This window comes from Pleurodeles waltl, chromosome 3_1 (assembly GCF_031143425.1).
Source record: "Pleurodeles waltl isolate 20211129_DDA chromosome 3_1, aPleWal1.hap1.20221129, whole genome shotgun sequence".
NCBI classification, from domain to species: Eukaryota; Metazoa; Chordata; class Amphibia; order Caudata; family Salamandridae; genus Pleurodeles; species Pleurodeles waltl.
This window is the reverse complement of record NC_090440.1, coordinates 603,836,493-603,850,856: the sequence shown is the minus strand read 5'-3', so window position 1 is coordinate 603,850,856 and position 14,364 is coordinate 603,836,493. Positions and strand designations below refer to the sequence as shown.

The following is a 14,364-nucleotide window of genomic DNA, read 5'->3' as shown; positions in this document are numbered from 1 at the left end:
ACCTAGTGTACCAAATACCAGGAGCTGTAAGCAGGCTAAATTGGCATTTATGAACCAACGGCATTAAATGGTTACAGCTCAAGTTTCTCCTCCATGCTTATTCGACACCAGAGGCACAGGACATAACAGATGTTACCATGTCCCAGCCAATGCCCTAAATACAATGTAGATCATGCCGGATTTTACCATTTGGCTTAGAAGTACGTTTTCATGCAGATGTTTTGGCAGAAGTGGCAGAAACAACTTCTATAGACCCACAGCCATTGAATGTCCTGTTGGGTACCCACGGGAGTATGTCAGCTAGCCACAATTGCATTTTTATTAGCTAAAAGAAGGATTGCTATGAACTGGAGTGGGAAACTCATGCCATGCAGGCAAGACTGACATGCAAAGGTAGCAACATTTAATGACAGATGTGAGACGTTTACTGTGTTCCAAACTCCGACTTCACGACCGAAGGACATCTGGGGTCCTCTTAAGACTTTTTTTCTAGCTAGTCCCCTGGAAGAGAGACAAGGCACAATTAACAATCTCTCTCGGACAGGCGGACTGAAATCTTATTTTAAATCTGGGAAGACACATAAAGCAATTTGCCCAGAAGTTTCGAAATTATGTGTGAGAATACCACTACCAGGAGTGATTTGTACCCTCCTCAATGTACAAGCCGCATTTATTGTTAAGTAATAGTGATAAGCCATAAATGGCATATCGGAAATGCTTTAAATAAAAACTCAAAAAAACTAAAATTAAAGAGACTTGTGATCGTTAATCACTTTCTGGTGTTGTAGTAGAGGGGCTGCCAGCAAAAGCAAGAGAAGACAAAATGGCTTGGACTTTGAGGGTAACAAGTCTTAAGATACTCTGAATACAGCATGTGGCCACTCTTCACTATAGATTTCACCAATTTGTTTTATTCCATTTTTGCCTCACACGATTGGCAAATCTCCACCCTACCAGAGTCGATAAGAAAGAGGGTTGAATGGTAAAGCCTTTGCTTGAGAGCAGCAGGAACTTCCCTCAATAAAGACGATCTTTGTTGGTCTCCTTTTCTTGGTCAATTTAGAAAAAATGGTCTCAACCTCTTTTCTCTACAACCCCTTATTACACCACTGTCCTATGTCTTGCTGTCACCTGCTTATAGGCTTATCTTTTCTTACCCAGTAAAGAGACACAAATCCACAGATCTTCGCCTTCTCTCTCTAGGCTACCATTCCATCGACTCATTTTGTTTAACCTTCCTACCTGTAGCTCCTGCACCTTTTCGTCACACCATCCTTTACTTCGTTTTTTATCAACCTAATCAAATTCTGGGAGCCCAGTGGAACCTCATTATGGGGGTTATTACAACTTTGGAGGAGGTGTTAATCCGTCCCAAAAGTGACGGTAAAGTGACGGATATACCACCAGCCGTATTACGAGTTCCATAGGATATAATGGACTCGTAATACGGCTGGTGGTATATCCGTCACTTTACCGTCACTTTTGGGACTGATTAACACCTCCTCCAAAGTTGTAATAACCCCCTATGTGTGTTAACATTTATCTTCCTTTCAGGGGAGGGAGGGGGCAGTAGACCTGAATGGGTAATATTATTGGATTTTTAATGATTGCACAAGCCTATGGTGGTATGCTCGCTAGCTATCTTTAATGTAGGCGTGCACTGGCTGGTCAGATTAGTTGCAATGTTTACAGAACTATATAAAAATGTAATTAAAAAAAGAAACTAAGAGAATGTAAAGAATCGTAAAAAGTTCAACCCTTGTTGTGTTCCTATATGCACCCTATCTTGTTAGTCTATATAGTGATTGTACATCATGTAGATCCACTGTACTCCCAAAGAAATCCAACAGTGAGGCAGAAGGCTGTGAGTGTGAAAAAGCTTCAAAGGTTTACCATGCTGCTTTAGTTATGATTGTGAGAATTCCACAGCAGGCCGTAACAGGCCAGATGTGCTAAACTTTACTGTTTGCAAACCCTCCCACCAGCTAAATAAGCAGGTTTGTGAAGGGTAAAAAGCATTTTCTAATTTACTAAATCTGTTTTTTCCAACTTGTATAATGGGTTTAGAAATTATAATCCATAACGTACATGGAAAGAGTGTGTTTTGGGTGTCCCATCAAAATACCAAATTGGTACCTAAGGCATGAATGGTTTGCAACTGCAATTCTGGTCCGAAACCTTTGATAAGATAAAGACTTTCACCATTGACAAAAGGGAAGGTCGCACCTCATCCCCACATGACCACTGCCAATTCTCACTTAGATTTTTCAAAACTATTAACAGTCCCCGTTATTCCTGTATCCAGCTGTGCTGTATCTTGTACAGCATGTCTAAAAGCAACACTGCTGAAAAATGACTTTAAGCACGACATAAGTACAAGGTGTGGAAGAACTTACCTTCAGACAAATAAAGTGTGATTCCTTGCTGCGCGGTATAGTGGTCTGTCAGGTAATTTCAGTAAGGCTTCTTAGCTGACAACCTATTGTAGAAAAACCCTGTTAGTTGACTGCATTCATTTTAGTAAACCTAGAATAGTCATAATTCACAATGACTGTAAGGAAAAGGATTTAGAGCGTTTCCAAACAAATGTTAACTGAATAGAAATGAGGGAAATTCCCTTAAACACTCTAGAATGTCATGAGAAGTACAGCAACTCTATTTTTGAGACTTTATAAACTTTGTTCCACTACACAACATACGTGATCCTTCTTACTTCTCCTATTTCCATCACTATTCAGTCAATTTAGAGAAGAAGCGTTTAATTACTGAATTATCATGCAGATCTGAATTTAAATGACAGTTAAAAAAAAAAAAAAAAAGTGGAGTGAAAAACATTCAATGCCTTCTCACAAAATGTACAAGACACAGTAAACTGTACAGGGTCTTTGTGGTTTAAATCAAATAATGTGCATTACTATTATCCAACGCAACAGCATTCATGCTCATTTTGACGCCATCAGAAAGGTGGGGGAATTTGCCTTGCAGAGATTTGAACATGCAAAGTGACATATGTTTCTGATACATGTGCTCAAACTACTGTGTTAGTCTTTTGGTAAAAAATAAAAAAACACTTTTTTACAACAAAACTGCAGTTTGAAGGAGATTAGAGAAGAAAGAAAAACTGATAAGAGGCACCACATGCAGAGCAGGACCTCCCCCCCCCCCCCCCCCCCCCCCCACACAATCACTCCTCGGAGTCTCAGCTGCCTCTCTATGGCCATGCACAGAGGTGTGTCAACACTAGTAGCCACAGAAATCAGGAGTACATCACACAAATTGTTCTTCAATCCCACAAACTGATCAGCCAGCTCAGCAGCAACCCAGGACAGGGTCTCTAGTGCACCTGCTGTCATTCACATTGCTAAGCGCAAATTAGCCTGCTACTATACCAACCAGGAGCAGCTACTGCAGTTGGGATGGATCTTCAACACTACGTGATGACACCCTTGGTGTCTCAGTTTGAGCCTATCAACAAAACAAGGCTACTGGTTCCACTAACATATATATGCTATTATATACAAGGAGAGCAGTAATGGCCAGGCAAAACCGCGCAAGTGATACTAGTCCCCTAGGTTCCTACTACTCAAAGACCCATGCCAAACATTGAAAATACAACCCCACATGGGGAGCGCTATCAATTATCCTTATTAAATATCCTAAGTGACCAATGATTCTTCATAACATTTATCCAAATATCGCAGAGCAATCCGTCAAAACTGTTGATCCTTCATTCAGTCCAAGAATGCACAGGAGACCAAGGTGCAGAGTCTAAAAAACATTCTTTATTCTTCCATCATTTAGCCCGGCCAATGCATTTCATCCTTAAGCAGGACCTCTTTAGGTATGTGAATATCTGTCCACCAATCTCAATGTCCACCAACCAGCTGTCCTTTATATAAAAGTGTTCAAGGATTAGTGCTAATGATATTCGCAATGCTAGTCCCTGTTATTCCTGTATCCAGCCGTGCCGTACCCTTTCTGCACAAGCTTTTTAACCTACAGATACGTTTGTTAAATGCCACAAGGCACTGGCTTGTGGCAAACTCTCACAGTTGTTAAAGACTAGTCAGCAAGTATTAGCCTTCTTGGTTTGCAGTTCTGTATACCACCTAGGACATGTGTTAACTGCATGCACATTTACCAAGTTCAAGAGATGCAAACGAGTGAAACTATCATAACTTTCCAAATAAAGTTGTAAAAGGGGCCCTCCAACACTAAAATGCTGGTCAAAATGGAGCCTTGAATTCAAATGAATATAGGCTTGGGGGATCAATTTAATTATTTCACAATGTTTGGGGCACTTTACTATTTTAGCAAGATATGAAGCAACTGTATAAGTCTGTTGTATTTAGTATGGGAGCACCGGGAACACTGTTACTTTGTCACTGTTCATGGTATTTGCTTTTCCTGTTTCCATTAAGACTAACAGAGGTCAGAAGGTCGAGAACTCCTGGGACAAAGACAAACAGATGAATATATGAGATAACCCTATACAACTTCTCATAAGCAGAAAATCTCTCCCAGGAGCACAGAAATATCTTGCCGGCTGTGCAATAGCAATAAGTTCAACTAGGTAGCTGTTTAATGGTGCATGGCTACCCCACTGCTGATAGTTGAACCAAATGTGATGCAGTTATCGAATAACAGAGGTAATTTAGGTCTGGATTAGCAGACGGTAACTACTTGTTTAAGAGCCAAGGTCACTTTTCGTTTGGTGTTAAATGGGATCTGCTTCAAAATATTGCTTGGCGTTCGCAGGATGGGAGAAGCATGATGAGGCGACCTCACTGATCAGTCTGCACATGGAGAGGTTGGTGTCCAAGATGATCCTGAAGTTCTTGGCAAGGTCCGTAGAGTGGGCAGGGGACCAAGTTCAGGAAGCCACCAAGAGGCATCCCAAGGGGGAGTGGTTGTTGCTAAAGATGAGGACTTTGGTTTTGTCTGTGTTGAGCTGGAAGCAGTTGTTTTTTCAGTCAAGTTGAAACATTGCTCATGCAGCTGGAGAAGGTTGCTTTTGTGGTGCTGGCTGAGTCCGTAAGGGAAAGGATGAGCTGTGTGTCATCAGCGTAGGATACAATGTTGAAGTCATGGGCTCAGACAATGTCTGTGAGGGGAGTCACGAAGAGGGTGTCATGTAGAATGAAGATTTTTGAACTAAGCAATGCTCCTCGAGGGACTCCGCAGATGAGTTTCTTGGATTCTGAGGTATAGGGGAAGTCAAACTCATTGAGTTCTGTCTGAGAGGAAGAAGGATATCTACTTAAGGACCGGTCCCCAGATTTCCAAGTGCTGAAGCTTTCTAAGGGAGTTGAAGAAGCCTGTATTGAAAGCTGCAGAGAAGTCAAAGAGGATGAGTGAGGCCGTTTCTCTTCAATCGGGGATGCTTCTGATGTAATCAGTGGCCGGAATAAGGGCTGTTCCTATGCTGTAGTTGGTACAAAAGCCAGATAAAGAGTCGTTTAGAAGTTGATGGAGTTCTAGGAGGTCTGCGAGTTGGGTATTGATGGCTTTCACCATGACTTTAGCTACAAAAGATGGGTCTATAGTTACTGAGGGCGTTGGGGGTCTGCTGTTGGTTTCTTCAATAGGGCACTGACATCTGCATTTTTCCAGAAAGGTGGAGGTTGTTATGGAGGTGTTGATGATAGCAGTGAGCATGGGGAGATAATTCTTCCAAGGGTGGTATACGAAATGGGGGCATGGGTCTCAGAGGGCTTGTAGATGATCGCAAGTCCTCCGCCTGGTTTGTGGGTTCGTCCTGGTGTATGATTTTGAAGGCAGGCAGGATGGCTGTGGCGATGTCACCAGCAAGGCTGTATGCTGGGTTCAGCTGGGTTTCAGTCAGAAAGAGAAGATCGGGTGTGTTGCTGATGACGAGGTCCTAGAAATCATTGGAGTGTTTCCCAAGGGATAGAACGTTTAGGATCATGGCGGACAGCTGGTGTGGGGTGGTGGTGTCGGCATCTGAGGTGTCACAGGTGAAATTGCAATGGGTGCCGGAGAAAGGTCTTACTGTGGTGCTGGGGGATGCATGGTGGCAGTGTTTAACGGTGTGCGTTGCTGAGGTTTCAGAGGATGGCGGATTAGTAGTGGCGGTGTTTGTTGGCTCTGGTGGCATCTGCAGTGTTGCGTTGGATGGTCATGGGGCCAGGCTCCTGGTGCTGGCCATGGTTCAGGCACAGATAAGCACGTCTTTGGTGTGCCCGCTGTGCAGTCACACTGTAGCATGCATTAAGTAGGTCTTGGGGTGGGTGGGGCTTCTGTTGGTGGGAAGAACGGTAGGCGAGGAAACCCAGGCAGGGGAAGTGTCACTTGGTCAAACACCTGCAACTGATCAGGCTGGAACAAGCAGGAACTGGAGGCCACAGGCAAGTGGCAGGCTCGGTGCCCAGGTGCCTACCCAGGTGAAAGCCCTTTCCCAATTTGTGTGGGGGTACTGGCTAAACAGCATGCTTCTGAAAGAGTGCTTGAACCTCATCTTGCGAAGAAGTGAGGTGATGATGACTGCACGCACCCGGGCATGGTGGTATGGTAGGCATGGTGGTGTGGTATTCTAGGAAATAGTCATGTTGGACTACCGCTAGCACCCACTGATTAGAAGTATTTTCCACATGAAAATGGAAATACCTTATCCACCCCCGACAGAAGTTGTGATCAGGGAATTGAGGGGGAATGGGCAAGTCAGTATTTCGGAGGGAAGACTTCTTTTCTGAAGCCACCTCTAACCTTAACCTTGCCATTGATGCCACTGTTCCTACCTGTGGAGTACCCTCTACTGGACTGGGAGCCTGCTGCTGTCTGTTGTGTTTGTAGCAATCTAGCTGGTGTGGTCCTACCCCCGCGCCTGGAGAACTGGCTGCGAAACGTACCCCTTGAGGTGCTGGACTTTAAAGCTTCCATCAATCTTGCGATTTCAGTGTCTTTTTTTGATTATTTATTTTTCAACATCTCGTCCACCTAGGTTCTGAAAAGATGTTCTCCATTGAAAGAGGTGTTGAGAGGTGCTATTAAACCTCTGGCTTGAAAGCTGAGATGCAAAGTCATACGTGTATCTACAGAGCAGGACACTATTGTTAATGTTGCGGGAGGCAGTGTCCAGGGCATCCAGGGTACAAGTAATGATCCAATCTCATTTTCCCCTCTGCAGCTAGCTCTTCACCCCTTCAGCCTAACTGGATCTTTAATATTATCGGGGCAGACAAACATAACCTTGTACAAGGAAAGGAACTGTACACTATGTTCTGTCTTAGAGAGGGTCTTCATCAGAAAGTACCATTTGGCAGAAATGGTTTAACCAGATAGGGCTCCATGACTCAGAGAGGGCGTGGAGGGAGTCTCCTTATAGTGTACCATGAATCATTTCCTGTACCCTTCTCCTTCCTCCCATCCCCAATAGACTATTCATGTGGACCACGTTTCCTATACCGGTCGCCTTGGTCAGAAAAGGAATCTGCTGACTCCTGTGGGGATAGTGACAGTGTGTGTGTGTGTGTGGGGGGGGGGGGGGGGGGGGTGTTGATGAATGTGACCCTGGTGGCGGTGGAGCAGGAGGTGGAAGAGTTGGCATGGAACGTTGAGGGCAGTACTTGTTCCCTAATCCTTCTGCTTTCTGTAAGCTGGGTGTCAAGGTCCTTCAGGGGCAAGTTCCTCCTCAAAGGTTACCCTTTGCTTTTTTTGTGAGGAGAGGCATTAGCGAAAGTGGCTGCCGAAATTCTGCCTGTTTCAGGTTTGATAAAAAAGATGCTTTTGTCTGGTGTCAACTTCTTCTGCAAGTCTCTCGTAGATGGGAACTTCGAAGGTTGGTGTTGAAGGGGTTCTTTGCTTCTAGTATGGCCTCAGATTAATAGATTTTGGCTACAAAGATCTAGGCTCGATCGCTTTCGGGCGAAAGGGTATTAATGTTGGGCGTAACTCAATGCCCTTCAGTGGAATGAGGTTTGGCGCCAAAGCATTGCCTAAGATATATGATAATGCGCTCTACTGTATTTTTAGGTGTGCCCAGTTCCTTTTCCTCCAGTACCTAAATATCTTCTTGCAACGGAAGGCAAGACAGAAGTTGCATGTCGACTCTTCATACTCAGGAGACAGGGGTTAAACACCTTGCGGTGATCGGTCCAAGGATACATCACATTACAAACTGAGCAGAACTGGAAGGGTGTGCATTCTCTCTGCCAACAGTCTCCGAAGCAAAATCATGTGTGCTATATAATCAGATCAGATGCAGAATCGACCTCTTTTATTCGAAGGTCAAATAAATGCAAGATGAGTGCCATCAGTCACCTAAACCAGGTATCTAAAGCTAGGCAAGAAGTTGCCGCTCTCGGAACAATAGCTAAACACATATTGAACAACAAAACACTATACACCTTCAACAAATAAGTATGAGTAGGTGCAGTTCTCAAAATGTGATAGTAAATTACAAATAAATTATAATGTATTTTATTGGGTTGTCAGGGGTGTGAAATTCCTATAGCCCAACGCCCAGGACATATTGTTTGGGGTCAAGGACAAGTTTACTTTGTCCTTGGAACCAGAAGGCCCAACCCCCTGCAACACAAACCCTTTGGCTGCCAATTAACAGTACCACATTTAAGTGCAAGGAAAGGAATTGTCTGCAGCTGTGGTAATATGTGTCTAAATGTTAATGCTGTTCGAAATTGTAATTAAGCTTCATTAATGCAAAGCCTTTATTATTAGGGTGAGCGTTCTAAATAAAATGCTGTAAGCTCAGACTGCACTACTGACAGTGGTTCTAATAAAAAAAAAGAGTGTACACACGCTTCCAATGTTAAAAATATGAGGATGCGTATAATTCTCTCAGTATGATCCTCGATTAAATGCAATTTTTTGCAGAAGCGTGAATGCAAGATTGGTGTCTTTTTGCTTTCAAAATAAAATGTTCACAAGAATGCAACTTGGAAAAAAATTGTTTTTCTAAACTACTGTAAAACGTAGGTACCATTTCTTCGAAGCATCTTTCAGTAAAGTGTGTTTATGCATGCAAATACTATTCACAGTGGAAATTCAGTGTAACTAGTTTGAACAGGATTATGGGAAACATGAATGTAAACAAGAACTGGCAAAGCCAATAGGACCAACATTGGTCAGACTTTCGGTGCTGTCAATGAGTGCTTCTTTTGACATGGCTTGAGAAATGTTTTACCAGTACTGAAGGCTTCTGATCAGGTTACTTACCAGTAATCTTCATTACTCCAAGTTTAGGATTCCTTCCCACCGTCCTTGCTGGGTGAAACGATATCTCTGATTATAGAAGTGTTTATTCTATCCTAGCAAAATCATACAAAAACTACAAATATGGCTGACTTTCTCTTCCAGCCTAAAAAATAGAGAGTAGTCGTCATATATGTTACTTTCTATAACTATAAAAAGTCAGTAATCACCTACAACCAATTTCTGGTTGCATTTCCAATCCTGAGACAGTTGGGAGGGCGACTCAGGTCTGTGACGACGATAACCTAAACTCTAAATTTTAATGAAAATGACCAGTAAGTAATCTGGGCATTATCTCTATGCCAGTCTTACTCGTCACAGTCCTCACTATGTAAGATTACAAGCAAACCGTAACAGCAACCAGAAAATATTTAAGAATAGAAATTATGCAGAAATACTAGTTTTTAATATAAAAAAAAAAAATCAGAACTTTTATGCAGAACATTACCAAAAAGGTTTTCACCGAAAACTATTGAAACTCTATCTCCCACCTGGAGATGACAGTGGTTCAAGAGGGTGTGTGGAGAAGACCAGACAGCTGCTATTCACACACTGTCTAGGGGTGCTGCTCTCAACATGGCTCTGGTGGCCAAGATACTCCTGTTCGGTGTGTCCTGAACTGATCATGGTAAAGAGTTATTTTCCTTTTCATAGGCTATAATGATAGTCTGCTTTGGTCACTAAGTGTTGCAAAAGGGGGTTGCAAACCTTGCCCAGAAATATCAGAACAAGTGCTTGCACATTTCTAAATATCACTGTCCTCAATATATAAAGAGAGTGATTTGTGAAAATCAAAAGTATGAACTCTTTCCTCCTCCTGAGAGGAAGTGGAAGGAAAAGAGACAGGTAACACCTAGTCGTGTAAAATATCAGTCAGATGGATTCTTGGGTACAGAGGAAGAGTCTGATGTCAAGACGACCTTATCTGGAAAGAAACAAAATGTATCAGCATTAAAGCACATAGCTCTTCTCCCACAACAAATGTCCTTTAGAGATAAGACACTATGAAAAAGAAATCTAAAGTACACTAAATACAAAGGTTCAAAACAAGAACACTGAAGGGCCCTCAGAATCAAGAGAAGATCCCAGGTAGGAATCAGGAAATGTCAAGAGACTGAAAAGTCCAAATTCTCTACCTCAGACTTCCTAGAAACACGGATCATTGCACTCTGGCAAGGTAAGGGAGTGCCACATCCAAAACAAATCCCTCCTTTAAGAAACCAAAAATCCTATCAAGAACAAACAAGGAAGGGACTAAAGACCTTGCTCTAAACCAGGATGAACCAGCATTTGCAATGCAACGGGTTTCGCAATTGCTCGAGTTAGAGCTATTAGCACTGTAAACTACTAACCGGACTTTTCTTGCCACACAAATAGAAAAAAAAAAAAAAAAAGGAGTGCGATTGCGCTATGTAAAACCCAGCGCGATCGTGCTGCGTAGAAAATAAAACGATAAAGTTGTCCGGAAAACATGCTGAAAACTCATATGTTTTCAGTAGTTGGCCGGTGCGCTCAATGAGCGCTAAAAAATGGAAAAAGGCATGACATATGCATACCTTTCACTAATGAAAGCATGCGAATTTTAAAAGGCAAGCCCACAAACCAATGAAAGTAACGGGCGTGACCTGGGCGTGTTTAAAAGCCCAAAGAGAGATTACAACAGGGACGGAGCACTTGTGCGCACAACCTCAAAAGGGCTTTTAACGCCTGGAGTAAAGCTTAAGCAGGGCTGTACATCAGGACTGCTGAATTGCATAAGGGACCTCTTTCGACTACATCAAAGCTTGATGATTTAACCTTTCAGGCTCCTCATCCACAGCCTGACTGGAGAGGGATGGTCTGTAACGCTGAAGCTGACACAGAGGAGGAATATAAAGAGGGGACCCAATGAGGCCATTCTGAAAGCTGGAAGAGGAAAACAGTTCTAACTGGCGTAACAAGAAACTACTAATAAAAATTCCTCATGCTCCACCAGGATCATAGGTAGCACCCTCTGGATCAACAGTGCAGGAGGAAATGCATATAAAAGTGGCCATGGCCAGGTCACTGAAAAAGCATCTACAGTCCAACCCTCCAGAGCTGGACTGGGGCTGCATAAGACGGGAAGCTGAGCATTCTCCTTTGAGGCAAGTAATCGGGCCATGGGCTCGAAACGTGAAAGTATCATTTGAAAGTTCTTTGAATGAAGAACAATAAATGCTGAAGGGTTGGGGGAAGCAACTCAAATGGTCCACAAGCAAGTTCTCCTTTCCTGGAAAATAAACTACACATACAAAGAGGAGTTAAGCCTCCACTCATTTGCAAATATTGTGTGCCAAGAAAGATAATAAGGAAGAGCCCGTCCCACCTAATGTCTGTCAATAACTCCTACCTGATTGTGTACATATTGGCTAAATTATTTAACACTTTGCCGGCGAAATGCAAGAGGGCTAGAGGAACAGCTTTCAATTCCTTCCAATTGAAGAACCTAGAAAACTGGTGACTCTCCCACCTGCCTTGAATCTGCTTGTGTTTCACCAATGCAGATCCCGAGTTACCTGTGAAAGAATAAAAATTGGAAATCTATAGCTCTAAGAAAAAGAAGAACCCTGGGGTTCAACATGTAATAGACTAGAAAATAAAAGTGGTTTTAAACCTAAAGACCAATAGTTATAGTTGCCGCCATATTTGCTTAAACCACTATCCTCTTCCTGTCAGACTCTTGTCACTTTGTCTGAAGGTTCCTTCAGTGTAGAAAGTAGCGATTCTCCTGTTGTCTGGAAGAAAGAAAGAAAAAACGTCTCCAAAAATGTGTCGAATTTGAACCCAATTAACTAAATTGTTCTTGCTATATGTGGCTGGATTTCTCTGTGTTTAACTGTCAGTTTTTCAAAGATGTTTTAAAAGTCATCCGATGCTTTAGAAAGAGAATGAGAAACAATAAGCCAGCCCATGTAAAAATGTGATACCCTACAAAATGACCCACCACTTGCGATAGCAACTCTGCGAGGGTTCGAGAAGCTGATGTCAGGTCAAAAGGTAGCAATCGGCACCCTGAAAGGGACAGTCATTTTAAAAGTGTAGTGCTTCCTCTGTTCTGTCTACCCACTGCTTTCTACGGCGCAGGTAAACTTCCCTTCAGGGTCCACGTTCATCGCACCCTATGAGTGGGGTATCAATGCAATTGAGCCCACGTCCACAGATCAAGATTCAGAACCAGAGTGGCAGCCCGTTAACTTTAGGGAGGAGAAGATCATAAGTGGTCCGCTCCACTGCCCAAGTTGTGAGCAAAAGCAAAGATGCACTCAAGCCCGCCTCCGCACAGCACTGGAGGCGGAGCCTGTGGGTAGTCAGGCCCCGCCCCTGAAGAGTAGTCAGTGGACACAAAATCAAGAAGCAGAGTAGCCCCGCCCCTACGGGATGTGGGCGCGGAGCCCGATAAAAGGAACTGTGGCCCCGCGGAGCAGTAGGCTTAGAGGTCGCGGGACTGTTAAATGTAGATTTTTGATGGATGAGGAGCCCGTTTAAAGGCATCCCAGCCCGCCCCCGCGTAGATTTAGGCTGCCTTTCTTGGCAGGTGATTGTTGTCCTTACCGCACTCGTAGCGGCTGCGCAGGCCCAAGATGGAGCTGTAGATGCAGGAACGGAACTGTCGAGGAGAGAGACGTGGAGGCCAACTCGAGCGATGTGTACACAAGGGACACTCTGCGACTGTAGTACAGGGTGGGGCCTAGGCCCGGGCGGGGGACCGCGGTGCTGGGGAGCAGCGGAGGAAGGGACGGAGGGGGGTGCAGGAGGTGACGTACCACTGACGCAGGTACAGGCCGGGTGGGTCTCGGCTAACCGCCCTACGGAAGCTGCGGCGGGGTGGAGCTACCGATCAATCGGATAAGGCCAGCCGTGTGGAAGGGTCTGCTTCTTAGCGCCTATTCCGTTCACGCCAGTTACCTGTGTCTTCCGGATCCCTTTGTCATAAACGGCGATTTGGGATTCCATGGAATTTGTTTTTAAAACCAATCCCCTAATCTTCCTCCGTTTTAGTGACTCCTCCCTCTTCCTGCATAATTGGTTGTTCGTGGAGAGTTGTGATTTAGCCCAGCCTCCTTGTCGGGAGCAGTGTCTGAATTATACTTCGGTATCAGCAGTCTTGAGCAGCAGCACACAGTGTAGAACTGCAGAACAGACTTTGTTCTTTCATTGTGCGTGCAGCTGTCTGAATGACATGAAATTATCCCCTTCTTCAAAATTAATGTTAGAATGGCAAGTCAATGCAGTGGTTAACAGAATCCTTTTTCGTAAGCGAGTGGGTTGATGGAAGATGTTTTTACATGTAGTGATATAAGTCCACGACGAATGTTCTTTTGCGTGGTGGATACTGCAGTCCATACCTGCCAACCAACCTCATCAGGCAATCCGAGATTTTTGGACGTTGGCATTTTAGCACATATATAATCTGTTAGCTAAAAGTCTCACCATCTAACAAGCTGCTTACTAAAACACTACGACTGGTCGAATGTGCTGCACATTATCACTTAAGACTGTTTAGTAGCTTTATTTTATTTCCTGTTAATCGCACGCATAGCCGAGCTAGTAGCTTCTTTGTCATTACAGCCTTTTTAAGTCCATTTTTGTGTTCAGCACACACGATATCCTCATACTGTTTTCAGTAGTCTTGTAACTGTGTAGCCAACTTATTTCATCATAAAATTGCCAACAGTTGCCTTGCGCATGTAAACACGACTAAGAGTCTTTCATATACCAATGTGCACAGAGAGCCAAACATTCCATTCTAGTTCGCATTGAAGCCCACAATTGTTGATTAGGTTGCTAACGCTTTCGTATCTCTTACTTCTGCTTTTCCTTTGGATGTCACATCAACTGAAGAAATTACTAACATTACTCCACTCTTTGTATATAGTTCCTCACTTTCTTTGCGAATAGTACCCAATTCCTGGAAAGCTGCCGTAGTTACCCGTTTACTGAAAAAGCCTAAGCTTCACCCAACCAGTCGGTCTAATTATCAAAACCTATTTATTTGTTACCTTTGTTTGCGACGCTAACAGAATTAGTGATTACGAAACAACTAATGAGTTACTTTGAGGAACAACACCTCTTCCACCCTGCCCAATCGAGATTTCGAGAAAACCTCGGCAC

At 43.6% G+C, this 14,364-nt stretch overlaps 1 protein-coding gene across 2 annotated transcripts in view; it reads right to left on the bottom strand.

The window, feature by feature from the left end:
• The window catches only part of KMT5B (lysine methyltransferase 5B), a 326,116-nt gene extending 312,851 nt beyond the window's left edge, over positions 1 to 13,265 (bottom strand). The window contains exons 1-2 of one of the 2 annotated variants that reach the window (XM_069223050.1): positions 13,159 to 13,265; positions 2,397 to 2,479 (exon numbers count right to left, since the gene is read on the bottom strand). The gene's annotated coding sequence lies outside the window, so the exon portion shown is untranslated. Of the gene's footprint in view, positions 1 to 2,396; positions 2,480 to 12,804; positions 13,088 to 13,158 lie in introns of those variants that run through there. The other variant, XM_069223048.1, reaches the window with a different exon arrangement.
• Positions 13,266 to 14,364: the final 1,099 nt, after the last annotated feature.